Source organism: Culex pipiens, chromosome 3 (genome assembly GCF_016801865.2).
Source record: "Culex pipiens pallens isolate TS chromosome 3, TS_CPP_V2, whole genome shotgun sequence".
NCBI lineage: Eukaryota > Metazoa > Arthropoda > Insecta > Diptera > Culicidae > Culex > Culex pipiens.
This window is the reverse complement of record NC_068939.1, coordinates 148999021-149015017: the sequence shown is the minus strand read 5'-3', so window position 1 is coordinate 149015017 and position 15997 is coordinate 148999021. Positions and strand designations below refer to the sequence as shown.

General features: G+C 34.3%; 1 protein-coding gene across 2 annotated transcripts in view; it reads left to right on the top strand.

The window, feature by feature from the left end:
• Window positions 1–626: 626 nt before the first annotated feature.
• Window positions 627–15997, top strand: part of LOC120432166 (uncharacterized) — a 140460-nt gene continuing 125089 nt past the window's right edge. The window contains exons 1-2 of one of the 2 annotated variants that reach the window (XM_039597299.2): window positions 627–733; window positions 6109–6447. The gene's annotated coding sequence lies outside the window, so the exon portion shown is untranslated. The remainder of the gene's footprint in view (window positions 734–6108; window positions 6448–15997) is intronic. The other variant, XM_039597300.1, reaches the window with a different exon arrangement.

The following is a 15997-nucleotide window of genomic DNA, read 5'->3' as shown; positions in this document are numbered from 1 at the left end:
GTATAATTAAAGGATACAAATAAATTTTACAATCAATCGAAGGCTGAAATTCTCTAGACTTGAATAGTAACATTTACAAGAGTTATCAGAGAGGTATCTAACGCCAACACCAATGCCTTCCTCTAAAACGCCTGTCTTTCAGAGGATGACACTATGCCAAACAAAAGTTAAAAATTTCATGACACAAAAATGTGGTTTTCAAATTTATAAATCTTTTAATCATTCATTCGACAGAGAAGCTTTTCAGGGGATTTTTTTTTTAATTATGGAAAGAAAAGTTTACAATTTAGTTCTTTACACGCATCTACAAAAATTGATTTATTAAGTTAATTTTTTGCAACTATTTAGTCTTTCAGCGAAAAATATAACTCAATAATGAGTGTGAGCAACACATTGATACCAATTCAAACGTTTTCCGACAAACCACGCATCCCTAAACGTCGCGCCACCGCCTTCTCGCGCGACGCGACATCCACGCTTGTAGTGGTGTGCCGACGATCGCATTTCGCCGGTGGACCCATGGGCACTGGCAGATGGCGGCGGCAGCGTCCTTATCGAATCGCGTCGTCGCACCACATGATCACCGTGCGACGCAACATTTTCCTCTCGATCTCGCGCGATCGCAGCTCGGACAGGTCTTTCGCGCGCAGTCGAGTGAAAGATTTCGTTGCGTACGGAAGCAAGCAACCTGGTTGTCCGCGCGGTTCTTTCGAGAATATTAGCGCTTTGTTTGGTTGGTTTGGAGTGGTTTTAATTGAATTTTAATAAGTTCTTTAAGTCTATGGATTGTGTGAAAATGGTGCAAAAACTGAGAATTTTGCGGAAGAAGGATAAAAGAAGAATTATTAAATGTGCTAAAACGGAAAATAACCCCAAAAATGTGGAATTTTTCGCACTTGTGTGAAGTGACATGAGAAAAAAGAAGGTTTCGGACGGTGTGCTTCGTGGTTCTGGCAAAGTACAAGTGGGAAGGAAGGTGGTGTTCCCAGGCAAAAAAAAAACTCGTCAGAATTAATGAGCGCCAAACGGCGGAGTTGTGGCGAAGAACATGGTGCGCGCGTTCTTAGGGCTCTCGCGCAAGAAGGATACCGAAAACGGAGAGTTGTTCTGCGCGCGCCAATTGTCCAAATGTGGTTTCAGACGGTGAATTACACACTAGCCGAGTGAAGTCCGTGTCTGGAGATGGAGGTGCACCCTAATTAGCCTACATATCAAAACGTGGTCGATTCAGCAATCAGAGGACACTCCTGAAAACGAGTTGAAACCCGTCAACGAATCCGAGGATCAACGTGCTTTGAATCGAATTCTAGACATTCCCCGTCTTAGAAGTCGCGGCTTGCGTGACTTGAGCAGCAACAGGTAGAGACAGTCGCGGAACTTGGGTCAGCCCAAGCTCAGGATATCGCCAAAGTTGGTGCCACCCCTCCGGGGTGGTGTGAAGCAAGAATTCGAGGGGAGGACCTAGATGGAGCGCGATTGGTCTTAATTTGCTGTATAATTAGGCTGTTGTTCGTTAATTTGTGCGTGGTGATCGAAACGTACCACACCGCGCGAGCGGTATGCGGAAATGTTTAAGGGGGATGGAACGGCTTTGGGTTACGCAATTTATGCGAGTTCTGGGGGTGAAGGAGGCATCGAGAGTGAAGGATGTTTTGGAGGAAGTAGAAATATAGATTGAATTAATGAATCATAATTGGATCCAATAAACTTTGGTACGATAAATTTGTTGGCTGCATCTGATTTTTTTTTATATTTTCTTCTAATTCTCTAAAAAAGAAATTTTATTCAAAAACAATCTTCAATAACATTCTACAATAATACGAAGCCGGGAACAAGCCAACCCAGGCAGGTGGGAATAACAAAACGGAGGTCATTCCAATAAAAAGCCCTGTTGAAATATCTGGGGGTTTTCAAAAGAATATCATAACCTTGGTAATGATAATAAAATATAATAACCTAGAATTTTAATTTGATATTCGAACTTTTTTCAATATAGTTGTTGATTTTTACTGCAGCTGTGGGAATTTTTTACCAATTTGTTATTATTTTTTACTTTGATAAACATTGCCAAAAAATTCGAACATTTTTTCAAGTTGACTTTTCTGATTCTGTTAAATTTTATATTTTATAAAATATTGAAAAAAGTTGGCCAACAAACTGCCAATGTTTACTAGTTTTTTTTCAATATTCGAAAGTATGTAATATTGATTGGAAGCGGGCAAGTATTAAAATTTTATACTTAACAATTATCAGTTATTTATTCCTGCAAACAAAATAGAAGTTTGTTCAACAAGTAACAAAAAGAACATTTTTTCAGCATGAGTCGTTCATTTATACAATGATTGGTAGTTTACCGAGTTGGATAAATACGACGAGTGCTGAAAAAATCAAGTTTTGCAACGAGTTGCTTACATTTTTTTTTGATTTTCCTAATAACGCTTTTTGAATGGAATTTTGTGTCCAACATTTATGTTTGAGCACTGTTATTGAATGATATGAATTTTCCATTATGTTAGGCTGGTACAAATTTTATTTAAAGTTTTTGTCTCCCCTCTTCAAAGTTGGCCCGAAACATCAAGGGGGAAAAAAATATTTTTTTTCAAAAATCTTCAAAATTTCAAACGAATTTGAACTGCAATCAGCTGAAATCAATGAAAAATACATTCACCTGCGTTTACAATCATTTTTAGCATGTTTGAGTTGATTTAAAAATCATTTGAATTTTTGAAAATTTTCGATGTTTATTATCCTTTTTTCATATCGTCCTAATTTTTTTGAATGAAATTTGTTCAATTGGGTAAGATAATTTTGTTTAAAATTTGGGATTTCTTCTATTAGTCCCCTTCAGGAGTCTCCCAGAAAATCAAGGAGCAAAACTAAATTGGCTTTCATGTAAAATTTGCATTGAAAAAAAAAACTTGCACAAAAGAATTGATAATTACCTATTTCGAAAAAAGTATAACCTTTATTGTTACATTTATAATCAAATATTGGCTTTTTACGCGCTTTTCAAAAATGTTGAGTTTTGGAATCACAGATCGAAAAAAAAAGTTTAACAGAAGCTTAAAAAATATTTTAATGAATTCTTTAATATTTTGTAAACTTGTGACCGAAGCATTTGTGTAATAATAAGGCTTAGTGATTTTTCACGCTCAAAAATAGCAAATTTCACGACCTTAATTTCAAAACACTAAATTTCATGGAAATTTCGCGGAACGTGAAAAATGTTAAAATAACTCTGAAAATTTTATGTTTAAACCACAGAAGCTACTTTTTATGCTTCATTATATATTATTCTTCAATAAACTAAAAAAATAACTGATCCAAATTTCCCAAAAAAAAAAATGACCTCTTATACCTTTTTACATTTAATTGAAATTCATATCAAAGCAAGATTAATCATTCTGGTCCAGCCAAATTTTTTCAAATAAATTTAATTTTCTGCGACAATTTGCAAAGTTGAAATATTTTTCAAGATTTTCATCTCACTTTTCAGAAACTAAATTAGAAAATAAATGGGCAAAAATATTTCATTCAGTAGCAAAATCTTCAAAATTTTATTCAAACTCATAACAGAAAACAAAAAAAAATGGGTTTTAGTTTAAATTCCACGGGAGCCATCCACCCAAATAATCAAGTATCGTGCAAATTAAACAAGACTCAGAAAAAAATCTGAAATTTCTTAAAAATAAATCAATTTAATTTAAAAAAACTGAGCAATCTGTCAAAAAAATCGCATTATACTTGCTTAGTCAAGTTTAACAAGTTTTGGTTGAAAAAGCCAACATTTGTAAAAAATAAAAACTTTTTGGTATGAGAATAACTAATTGATGTTATCTTCCTTGTGATTACTTAATGATTCCGAGAATATGATATTGTCACAATTTTATGGTAATTTATGCTTTGCTAACAATTCTTCAAATGGTTCATATCACGCTTTTCAATCGAAAACTAATTAAATTTAATTAAAAAGTCTTTATTACTGACATATTTATTATGCTGTTATTTCAAAGAACTGATTTGAGAAAATTGATAAATTTCACGAATTTCACGCATTTTGTGAAACTTTTTGTTAATATGTTGAAAAACGAGGCTTAAAATTTCAAGCTTAGCTTTATTTTTATTTTTTGTCCTCCTCTTCCTCGACCTTCACCAGAGTCGTGGGACAAAAACTTTAAATAATATTTATACTAGCCTTTATTTAGTTTATGATAGTCTTAGGGCCTTCAAAATAAAAACAAAATGTGCCGTGCAAAAAAAAAACAAATATTTCTTCCAATATTTAGCTAAACATTAAAAAATTCAACAAAAAAAATTAAATCTTAAGCAAATTAAAAAAAAAACAAAAAATTCAATATCTTGCGTAGTTGTGGTACTGTTAATAAATTGCAAAATATCTTTAAATTCAAGAATCAAATCCTCAAAGTTTTAAGAAATTTTCCGATCAGATGCTCCAGAATTTAAAATTTGTGTATAACTCAAGAGTCTCCAATTTTATTTAAAATAAAACAAAAATAAACGTTACACAATTAACTTTTTGGTAAAAATGTAATTTTTTAGATTTTCGGGGATGATTTTGAGAGAAAGAACAACTTAAAATAAAATTGGCATTGGATTTATAAACGTTTTATGATATATTTAAAAATATCATTAAATTAAATTGGTATTGTGGTTAACTTAATTAAAGAAGTCATATAATATATAACAAATATTTAAAATACATATAATTTGTTATTATCCTCAACTCGGTTTAATAAGCCATGCCAATCATGAAAAATATTTATTTTAATTATAATAAAATATGACAATTTAAATTGCAAGCCATGGTATAAACATTTGTGAAAGAAGTATTTTAAAATGCATTTTACATCTGCCCAGTTGTTTTGCAAACAGTAATTTTCAAAACATTTAAGTATTGGCAAAAAAAATCACAAAAAGTATGTTTTGCGGTGCTTTTCAACGGAATTAAAAAAAAATCAAAATATTTTTGATCGATGCCAGATATGCTAAATATGATTTTAAACGCAGGAAAATACCGATTTTGAATTAGGAGCTGCCGTGGCAAACTGGTTTAAATGTTACAAATATCTGTACTACTGTAGGGTGACAAATCTTTGGTAAATTACCTATTATCAACAATTTATCAATATTGTCAAGCCCGTACACTTCTGTAAGAAAGCAACCCTACTATTAAGGTAGCATTTTGATCTCGGAAAAAGGGCCATTTTATAAATAACACCTCTCACCGACCAACTTCCATGAATCATAAAAGCACTATTAAGCACCAAACTGATTCGATCACACCAGTACCAACGCATTCCACCACCGATCGTCACCCAAAGAAACCTTTCCAGCAAGACGGTTGACTCCAAGTTCTTGGTGCGGCGGCGGTGCTATTCTGCACAACAACAACAACAAGCTGTCCCATAGACAGTACATACCTTGCTGCTTGATCTCGCGCCCGGTGCGGTATAATAAAGCTATAAAGGTGCAACGCGAGAGGTGAATTGAAAAGCTTATGTATATCTTGGGTACTTTGAGAAGGTTTCACTACCTAACACAGACAGGTCGGGGGTAGAAGAAAAAATGACGACGACAAAAAATTCCGCACTTACACTACCTGCGGCCTATGGCACTGGAGTGGTTCTCTCCCCCAAGACATACTCTTGGGTCTCTAGACGTGGTAGACCGAATCCATTCTCCATCGTTCAACTATATACGTTGTAGGCTTGCGAATAGTGCTGCTGTTTTGGTGTTTCGCTTGTCTAGATTGCTGATACTGTAGAACCTCGTTGGTTTGACAGTGATTGAATCAACAAAAACTGGCAACTCTGAAGTGATTCTGTAGGTAGAAGATGGCGACCAAATTTGATTTGACTTAAGGTTGTGTTTTCAAGATTTGAGAAAAAAAGTCAAACCATCGAAATAGCACCGTAACACCCGCCAAACGGAAGGCAAATTCTACACCGCGAAATGACCATTTGTGGTCAGACCATGGGGCACACCACCAAACCAAAACTCATAAACTCAAGAACTAATCGTTAAAAAGTGTTTGTGCGATCACCAAGTGTGAAAAACTTCCCTAACGTTCGCAAACCCACTCTTCAGCAGTTCCCCCAAAGACCTGTTGAGGTCCTCTCTGGAGCCACCGTTTCTGAAAACCTCATCGAAAGTGAGATCGCAGAGACAGCTGGTGAGGAATTCCTGAAAACAAGCTAAAAACCAGTCTCCGCAAGATTGAAAGTGAAACGTTTTCGCGTAGAACCTTACAGTGTGGGCGATTTGTGTGCGTGTGTGTGTACATGGTGTGCAAGTGTTGGTCGTAACTAAAAGTGCCTAGTGGATCGTGCGGTTAATCCGCTGCTGAGGAAAGATTAAGTGTGTGGAGTGAGTGCTTGCAGCTAGCAGCGCCCAGAAGTGCGAACCCAGGTCCGGAGTTGTGCCAAGGTAAGTGTGATTTTTTAGTGGGGTTTCGCCGGGTTTCCGTGCGGGATAAGATTGAGGGGTTGGGGAAAGGGGTACGGGTTCTAGAGTTGATGAAGTTGACGGACATGGCTGTGATGGGGGGAAATAAGGTCGGTTTTGAGATTTTGAATTGTGGACTTTGTTTTGGGGGCTGGTGCGAACGAATGTTCGTGGGAAGTAACTAACTAATGCTGCATTGTAAATTAGTACTTTTTATGCGGAACAAGGTGTACTTTTGAATAGTTGATTAACAAGATAGGTGACTTTCAAATTCAACGATTTTTTTAGAACTGAAAGTAATCAAACCTTATCTTGGGGTTTGAAGCATTAATTATTTTACCCTCTAGAATTTTGCTAGGAATCCACTGTTCAATCACAAATTCACTTTAAGGGAGAAAGTACACGAAAACGATACTTTTAACCTTTCAGACATGAAGCTAATTTTTTTTGTAAATTTTGGTTATATATATCCCATAAGGGTGGAATCCAAAATTGACTTTTTCAGCAACAAATTTTTTTGGGTCTTTTTTAAAGTCCCAAGCAACTTCCCAGAATTTGGGAGCGATTGATTTAGCCCACGATTGGCACAAAAGCTAATGAAATTTGTATAGAAATTATTCATTATTTGGAAATAAGGTGTAAAAAAGCATAATCGTTTTAAAACCTCCCCCATTTTTCGTGAGTAATTCTCTAATTCTCTAGAATTTTGTAAATTTTTCCAAGATTTTAAAGAATACCATTATTATTATTTGTTTCTTTAAAACGCTCCATAAAATTTTGAGGGCTGGTTATACCCAATGGGCATATGAATATTTGAAAAACTGTATCTTGAGAAAGAATTTCCTGATGGTTTCGGTTATGATTTGAACTTTTTAGGAAAAAAAATGGCACACGAAAGAAACCCCGACAAATGTTACTAAAAGTTGAATTCCCAGAATACGCATTTTTATGGTGCAAAATTTGGTTCTGAAGCTATACATTTGTAAAAAATATGTTTATGTTTTTTTCAATAAAACATATCTTGAATTTTTAGTACCTAAAGTACTGAAAGGGCTAAAAACACTTATGATTGATATTTTCAAAATGCAATCCAATTTCAGGATCCAATTACATAGTTTGACTTCTAAAATATTTTTTAAGTTTTTATTTTATTAAAAAAATACCTTTTCTTATGTCAAAATATTTTTGTGAGTTTTTCCATTCTTTTAAAAATGAGCAGCGCTTTGAAAAAATAGTTTGACTTTTAAAATATTTTGCAAGTAAATTTTTATTTTTAAAAACAACCTATTCTTAACTGTCAAAATATTTTTGTGAGTTTTTCCATTCTTTCAAACAAGAGCAGTTCTTCAAAACAAGAGTTCGACTCCTGAATTTTTTGGAGGTTTATTTTAATTTTTAAAGACAACCTACTCTTGACTATCATAATATTTTTGTGAGTTTTTTCATTCTTTCAAATATGAGCAGTTCTTTAAAAAAAAGGTTAAAATTTTTTATTTTATTTTTAAAATCCTATTCTTGACTGTCGTAATGATTTTGTGAATTACCGTCATCAGGGGTGACATTGGGTCTGGGGGTGAGATTGGGTCATACAAATTTCTGCCTGATGACGGTATTCCATTTTTTCAAATATTAGCGCTTTTTTAAATTTATCTTCTAAAATATTTTGCTTGTTTTTTTTTAAATAAAAATTGTTGGAATATTTTAGAGACTTTAACATTCTTTCTAATTTAAATGGTTTCGAAAAATGAAAAAAGTTTTAATTCTTAAATATTGTTGCATGTTTTCTATCCTTTTAATATAAAAAAAAATCGATCGCATTTCTTTTTATTTTTAAAGATAGAATCCTAGAATCCTAGAATCCTAGAATCAATTGCTTTGTAGAAAAGTTTGCAGAAAAAGTTCCCTAAAAATAGTATCTTATTGGTTTAATGTAAGCAGAGATATGCAAAATTTCGACATCCTCTCAAAATTTCTTAAAACTATTCCTGTTCACATGATAATTTTTTTTTCAAATCTGTGTTTAAAAAAATCCAAGTTTTAAATTTTGGATTTTTTCTGGAATCAAATTTCTGAAACTTTGTTGTAAACATGTCCGAATCAATCATCCGGCCCATCGTTGGTTAGGTTATCGAAAGACTTTTCCAAGGAGTCCAACACATTGATAATCTGGCAACCCTGTCTTGAGTTATTACCACTTAGGTGATATTTATGTATCTTTTTGAAGCCGGATCTTACTTAAATGTATGTAAACAATGTCCGGATCCATCATCTGACCCATCGTTGGTAAGGTAATCGAAAGACCTTTCCAACGAGTGCAAAACATTGAAAATCTGGCAACCCTGTCTCAAGCTATGACCACTTATGATGCCACTTATGAGCCTTTGAGTGATATGTGTGTTTTTTGTATTCCGGAACTTAACGAAATTAGACGAAATTTGTATCCAAACCCATCATATCACATATCACCCATTGTTGGAAAAGAGTGAGGAAGGCACCAACCACATTGGTGGATTAAGTTAGTTTTTTTATATTTTTTCAATGTTTGAACCCTGATTTTTTTTGGGTTTTTTTAAACTTCGTTAACTTTTTGTATTTTTTTCTTTTTTACCGTCAACTGGGGCGAATTGGGACACATGGGGCGAATCGGGATAGCAGTTTAAACCATGTTAGAGCACAATATTTTGATTTTTCTGGTTGGTTTCGGTTGGTTGGTTAATTACTATAAACACTGCTGTCCCCATTCAGACTGTAGTCCCGATTCACCCCAGATGACGGTATCGTTTTTTTCCTTGCGTAATTCGTATTCTCCGTGTATCATACCATTTGACGCGGTAGCAAACCGGCAAAAAACCCAGGCAGCAAAGTGACATCCCGATGAATAGTTTTGCATTATCAGAATATTCTTAAAATGTGGCAATCTTGGTTTATATATTTGTCTGATTTTTTAATCCATCGAAATGAAAAAGATTGCTTGTTTATAACAAATCAATTTTCAGATAATAGTTAATCCATTTTCCCAGCTCACATCTCTCTTCGCCTTATACACAATCAAATTAATTAGTTTCTGATTTCATTATGCAAAAACTTACATTCCAGACGTAACAAAGCAAGAGAAGCGCTCGCGTTCGCGCGGCTACCGTTCCGTGAATGGTCGTTCCCCAAAATTGCTCCACATTCCGCCAATTTCATCAACGATGCTTTCCACATCTCGCGTGCAATCCCCCCACCTTCTCCCCCTCAAGAAATCAAGTTGGTGGAAAATTTGTACAAATCTGCCGCAAAAACGAGGCCCGAAACGAGAGCGAAACGCGTGCAAGATAACAACGACTACGATGAGATGGTTCCGAAATGTGTGTGTGGCTTCCGGCTCAAAACCTTGCCACAATCACATCTCACAATCAGCGTCGTTGATTGTGGGTGGGGTGGGCGCAGTAGGAAAACTAAGCCAAGCGAAACCTCTTGATTTTGGACAACTCTACACAACTCTACACGAAACTCTCCACAGCTCTACACATGACAGTTGCTGGCGTATACGAGGTACTGCCGTATTTAGAGCAGTTCAACGGCGGTGACCTTCGGATTCTTGGCTCCAGCCGGTCCGTTGTGTGACCCCTCAACAACGGTGGTGTGCCTTTTTTTCCTTTCAACGATCAACCAACGAACAGTTGTTGGTGATGCTGTGCTTGCACGCTCGATTGAGCACCCGAGTCGCGGGTGAACAACACTTTGGCCCACTCAACGCGGCCTGGTGGTGGCTCGAAGTCGACGTTGACGGTGTGACCCTATTGAGTCAACCGGTGGTGGTCTTTGGTATTCCCTTGGTGGCAGTTGGTTCGATGTAGAGTGACAACACTAACGAGTTTACTAGTCGAATTTACTGTATTAATTTTTTTTTTAACATTTCAGATTCAAATTGATTAACGTTCCACATGACGAGCTAAGGGTTAGTGCCACGTTGCATTCACCATCAGATATTGTTCATTGCAGTCGTCTTTGAAGACCCACCACCAACTTCAGCTATTGCAAGGCTGGCAGAGTTGGTGTCAACTACTTCACTGCTGGCACTGATGGGGAGGGTGCCATCTCCCGAGTGATAACTCGCGTGAGAAGTGATACATTATTTATGATTAGGCCTGGAAAAAAACTAACTTTGGCTGTTGAGTTCGTCAGATAATTGTGAGTGGAGTTTACTGGGCCAGCAGGTTCATGTCGGAGTATAATTGGCATTAGATGCATAGAAAAGATTAAGTTGATGAAAAACATGATAAATCTGTGAATGATTTAAGAAGATGTAAATTTGACATGAATAATGTAGAAAAAATCATTCAAATAACTGGAAAAGTGGAGGGAAAGTACTCTTTTACAATAACGATATGACTCATATTAAAAGCATTCGGAGCTGCGGAGTCCGGAGACTCTGACTCCAGTTTCTGTAAATTTAGTTATACTAACTTTGATTCTGGCATCTGGAGTTTCAGCGACTCCAAAAAAAAAAAACTCCACCAACTTCGTCTTAGACTCATTCTTGCAACTACGGCAGGCCGGGCAAAAGCAATTGTAATTGATTTAACCCACTACTGCTCAAATTTTTTTCCGATATTTTTTATTTGTCTCGTGTTCAGGAGGTCATTTTGATCCATACTTCTTTTTACTTAAAATACAGGAAATGTAAGTAAAAAACACAGCCAAAGTTGACCCATAAAAAAATTACATTTTTAAAAACATTGGCAAAGTCGCATAAAACAAGTAAAAGTTCCAACCCATAAATTTGCTAAAATTTTAAGAGTTCTTCTTTCCAATGCTTTTTAAAGATCAAAAATTGGATGAAAAATGGATTTTTGGCGATTTTTTAAATCGAAGCCCGAAGACGGGATTGGTTTGTAGAGGGTTAAAATAACTTTTTTTTTAACATAGCAGAAACAACCACTTTTGTTCATTTTGAAAGTATTGTTTTGAATAGATTCAAAGTTCAATAAATACATAATTTAAAAACTCGTTTAAAAAGGCACAAAAAGCAAGCCAACCAGGAAAATTTCTTGTTTGTGAAAACTATTGCGATGATTCACATTGTAGAACAGTAAAAGAAATGGAAAGGATCAATCAAATAAACAGTCTTGTAGCTCAAAAATGTAATTGTTTGCCATTTGATAAAATGGATACACAATTTCTAACGCAAATACATTATTTGCACTCTAATGTCCCTATTACAAATTTGTTTATTTCACTTTTTTCTCTAAAAAGTTGGATTAAAAAATACGTATTTTTAAATTTTCCTCTTTTTTCATGTTTCATGGGATTCAAAAAAGACATCTTTTGAACCATCGAGATTCGATTTTTTGAGAAAAAAAATAGATTCTTGAAGCTGAACCAAAATTGCTATTGAAAAACAATAATAATTATAATAATAATTATATTTTTTGATAAAGTGCACCGTTTTGGAGGGTACAATTTTCGTAAATTTTAACATTTTTTTGTTTTTTTCAATACTTTATTAAGCCACCAAAAAATATTTTTGAAACCTGAGAATATTTCCTACAATTTGCTTTCTGAGACTTTGATAATCGTACAATTTGTTTCTGAGATACAACCTCACAAAGAATTCGATTGGAGTTTTTCTAAGTTGACGACATCTCGAAACCTATTGGTTCGATTTTCAATGTTTGAAAATATTTTTAATTAAAATAATTTCAAAATGTTATAATTTGTCTATTATGTCAAACAAGGAAAATTACTAATTTGAATACGTTTTCAAATGTTATGTTTGATTTTAAAGTTTTAAAATTATTTTTATTAAAATTATCAGAGAAATTAAACAAAAGTTTCATTTTTCAACACTGAAAATCGACCCAATAGTTTCCAAGATATCGTCAGTTGAGAATTAGAGGTTAATTATGTGACACTTAAAAAAAACTCTTTTTTTATCGATTCGAACACTTTGTGAGGCTGAGTTTCAAAAAAATATTGCTGAATTTTTCAATGTCTCAGAACGAAAATTGTTTGAAAATTTCGAAAATTAAATAATACGTGTTTTGGGACTCCAACTTTCCAACAGCTTTGCCGAAGACATCAAATCGATCACCCCCAAAATTATATGGAGACTTGTATGATAAAAAAAAACTAATGATGCAAAATTACTTCTTTGGACATACGGATGACCATTTGGACCAAATGGTCAAATAAACCAAATTTGATTGTTTTGCTTATAAGGCTGGTACAAATTTATTTAAAGTTTTTGTCTTCCCCTCCTCCACCCCCTTAAAAGTTGGCCCGAAAAATCGGGGGGCAAAAAACAATTTTTTTTTCAAAAAACTTGAAAATTTCAATGGAAATTGAAGTGCAATCAGCTGAAATCAATTTAAAATGCAATCCCCTGCGTTTAGAATCATTTTTATCATGTTTTGGTAGATTTAAAAATCTTTTAAATTTTTTGAAAATTGTCGATGTTTAGTATCGCAAAATGTTTTTTTTCGCTAAAATTTTTGTTTTCGTCAAATCTTACATTTTTTGAAAATGAATGATTGCAAAACAACTGAACTAGTGTAAAATGCATTTTAAAACACTTTTTCCATACAAATGATGAAACTTTGGCTTGTTATTACAATATTTTCATTTTTTTGCCCCCCTTGAAATTATTCTTTCTTAGTTGGCAATTCAAAATCATGAAGTTCTCAAAGCCGTTACACCTGCTGTATCTCGAAGCCGTTACACCGTATCATCCCAGTCACGACGTTCTAGCAGGATTCTAGCACAGTTCTAACAGAGCTGTATATTCTTAGAGAATTCTAGCAGAAATGTTCCACCATTCTAGCAAAATTCTGACAGAACCAGCTCTGCTAGAATATTTCGTGACTGGGATAAAGTGGTCAGAGGCAAACTTGGAGAAAATTGGACGGGCATTCTGACAAAAAAAAAACACTGATAGAAAAATACTCGCCACTTTTGTGAGATTTTTTGGTTTTTAAGTTAAGAAGCCAAACTTGAAGATGAGCCTTTGTTATTTTTTTTATTTTTTTTTAGGTTTTCACTCATTACGTTTTAATGTGAGTCTTTACATAAAATGCAGGATGGAGCAGCTCTCCTTAAAAATATAAAAATCATTTATAAAAACAGTTTTTTGAAAAGTTGTCTAAGCGTCAAAATGATCAAAAAACAATAGCAGGAAACTGGGGCTTTTGCCGTTTTTAAATTGTATTTAGCCATTTGTACAGAATGTAAAAAAAGGATTTACACCCCTTGGGCACTATGCACATTTTGTGATGAAACATGTAACAACTTAAAGTTTGACAGAAACCTAACTCATGCCGAACATTGTGCAACAAAAAGCTCATGAAAAGATGATTTCTATAAAAAGTTATATAACAAATACTATTACAAAAATAAAAAAGTTGCAAAAAAAGTTTGTACACCTTTCGAAAAATTAACATAAATAAAGTTATTTGTTGACAAATCACCATAAATCCAGTCTCCCAACTCCAAATAGGCATCCTTAACTGATTAAAAAAATAATTTGGATTGAATATAAAGTTTACTAATTACTTAGTATAAAATTTTATTTAACTCTGGAAATTCTATATAAAACTTATCTAAACTTAATTTTGAAAACTTTCAATTTAACTAAATGTCAATATATTACCATAGAATTGCTAAATAAACATACTGGAGTGGGTATAACATCGTTTTGGGGGTCTTTGTATCGATAGAATAGATTTTTCGTTGGAATTTCGTACCAACCCGGATTTACGTCGTCGGAAAATCCGCCGGCATCCGAACCGGTCCACAATTCATGAGTCAACCTATGTGGCATCGGAAAGGGCATAAAATTTCCGATCTTTTGATACCCATACATCTAGGTTTTCCATAAAACCCACGTTTTTAAATACCTAAGCAAAAACGTTGTTATGGTTTCGTTTGAGCAACCTGCTAAAAATTTATGGGCTTTCGTATTTTTTTTTTGAATTAAATATACTTTATTGAATCTTTCTTATAATAATTACATTTGGTTTACATAATAAGTGGTCAGCTGTGGCTCTTCAGCTTTAGTTTGCTTTTCGTGATTTAAACACTGTTCATTTTTATAACTTTAAAAGTATATGATTTATCAATTTTTGTAAAGTTAAGAAAACATAACCTAACCTAATGGGCTTTCGTTATTTTTGTTCTCGTGGATCAAACTTACTTTTTGCCCAGGTATTTAAAAACGTGGGTTTTATAGAAAACCTAGATGTATAGGTATCAAAAGATCGCAAATTTTATGCCCTTTCCGATGTCACATAGGTTGACTCATGAATTGTGGACCGGTTCGGATGCCGGCGGATTTTCCGACGACGTAATTCCGGGTTGGTACGAAATTCCAACGAAAAATCTATTCTATCGATACAAAGACCCCCAAAACGGTGTTATACCCACTCCAAAATGTTTATTTAGCAATTCTATGGTAATATATTGACATTTAGTTGAATTAAAAGTTTGCAAAATTAAGTTTAGATAAGTTTTATATAGAATTTCCAGAGTTATATAAACTTTTACACTAAGTAGTTAGTAAACTTTATATTCAATCCAAATTATTTTTTTAATCAGTCAAGGATGCCTATTTGGAGTTGGGAGACTGGATTTATGGTGATTTGTCAACAAATAACTTTATTTATGTTAATTTTTCGAAAGGTGTACAAACTTTTTTTGCAACTTTTTTATTTTTGTAATAGTATTTGTTATATAACTTTTCATAGAAATCATCTTTTCATGAGCTTTTTATTGCACAATGTTCCGCATGAGTTTCTGAACAAAACGTAGTACTAGGTTTCTGTCAAACTTTAAGTTGTTACATGTTTCATCACAAAATGTGCATGGTGCCCAAGGTGTGTAAATACTTTTTTTTACATACTGTATATGTGAGTTTTTCAGCCTCGATAATAAATTTTCTAATAATTAAATAAGTGAATTAAATTCGGATTGAAATGGTGTTTCAATTACAATAAATGGCATTCTTATTGCCAAAATAAGAATCTTTTTCTGTCATTTGAAATTAAACTTACAGCACTTAGTTTCACTTTTTCTGCCACGTCTCTCGCTTCTCCAAGAAAAGTCTTCTTTGTTCCATGTTTGTTTTGATGCGTTTTCTTCTCCGAAAAAATACACCTCAAAAGACAAGACCGAGACACGAAACCGATGAAAAAATCATCAGCTCGAGGAAAATTGCACGCGTTTGAACGCGCGGACCGATTTTTACGCAACTGCAATTTTATCATCATCTTCTGCCACAACACAACAACACCAACCGAAAACAACAGAAGAAGCTCCACACGACCGACTGTTGGCAGTGTGACCTACACACAGGTGCCCCTCACAAATACAAGAAAAATAAAAGACAGACTTCAAGTCACCCGTGGCCACGCGCTGGTCAATTGGCGGTGCCCCCCCGAAGATGTGCCATAGTATTGTTACAGCGCGCCCAGAGGTGAGAGTGCGTCCTCGCGATTTTCTGCAGTGTTGCCAAGCCGGTGTCAATTTTGCAATAGTTGCTGTCATTAGAGTG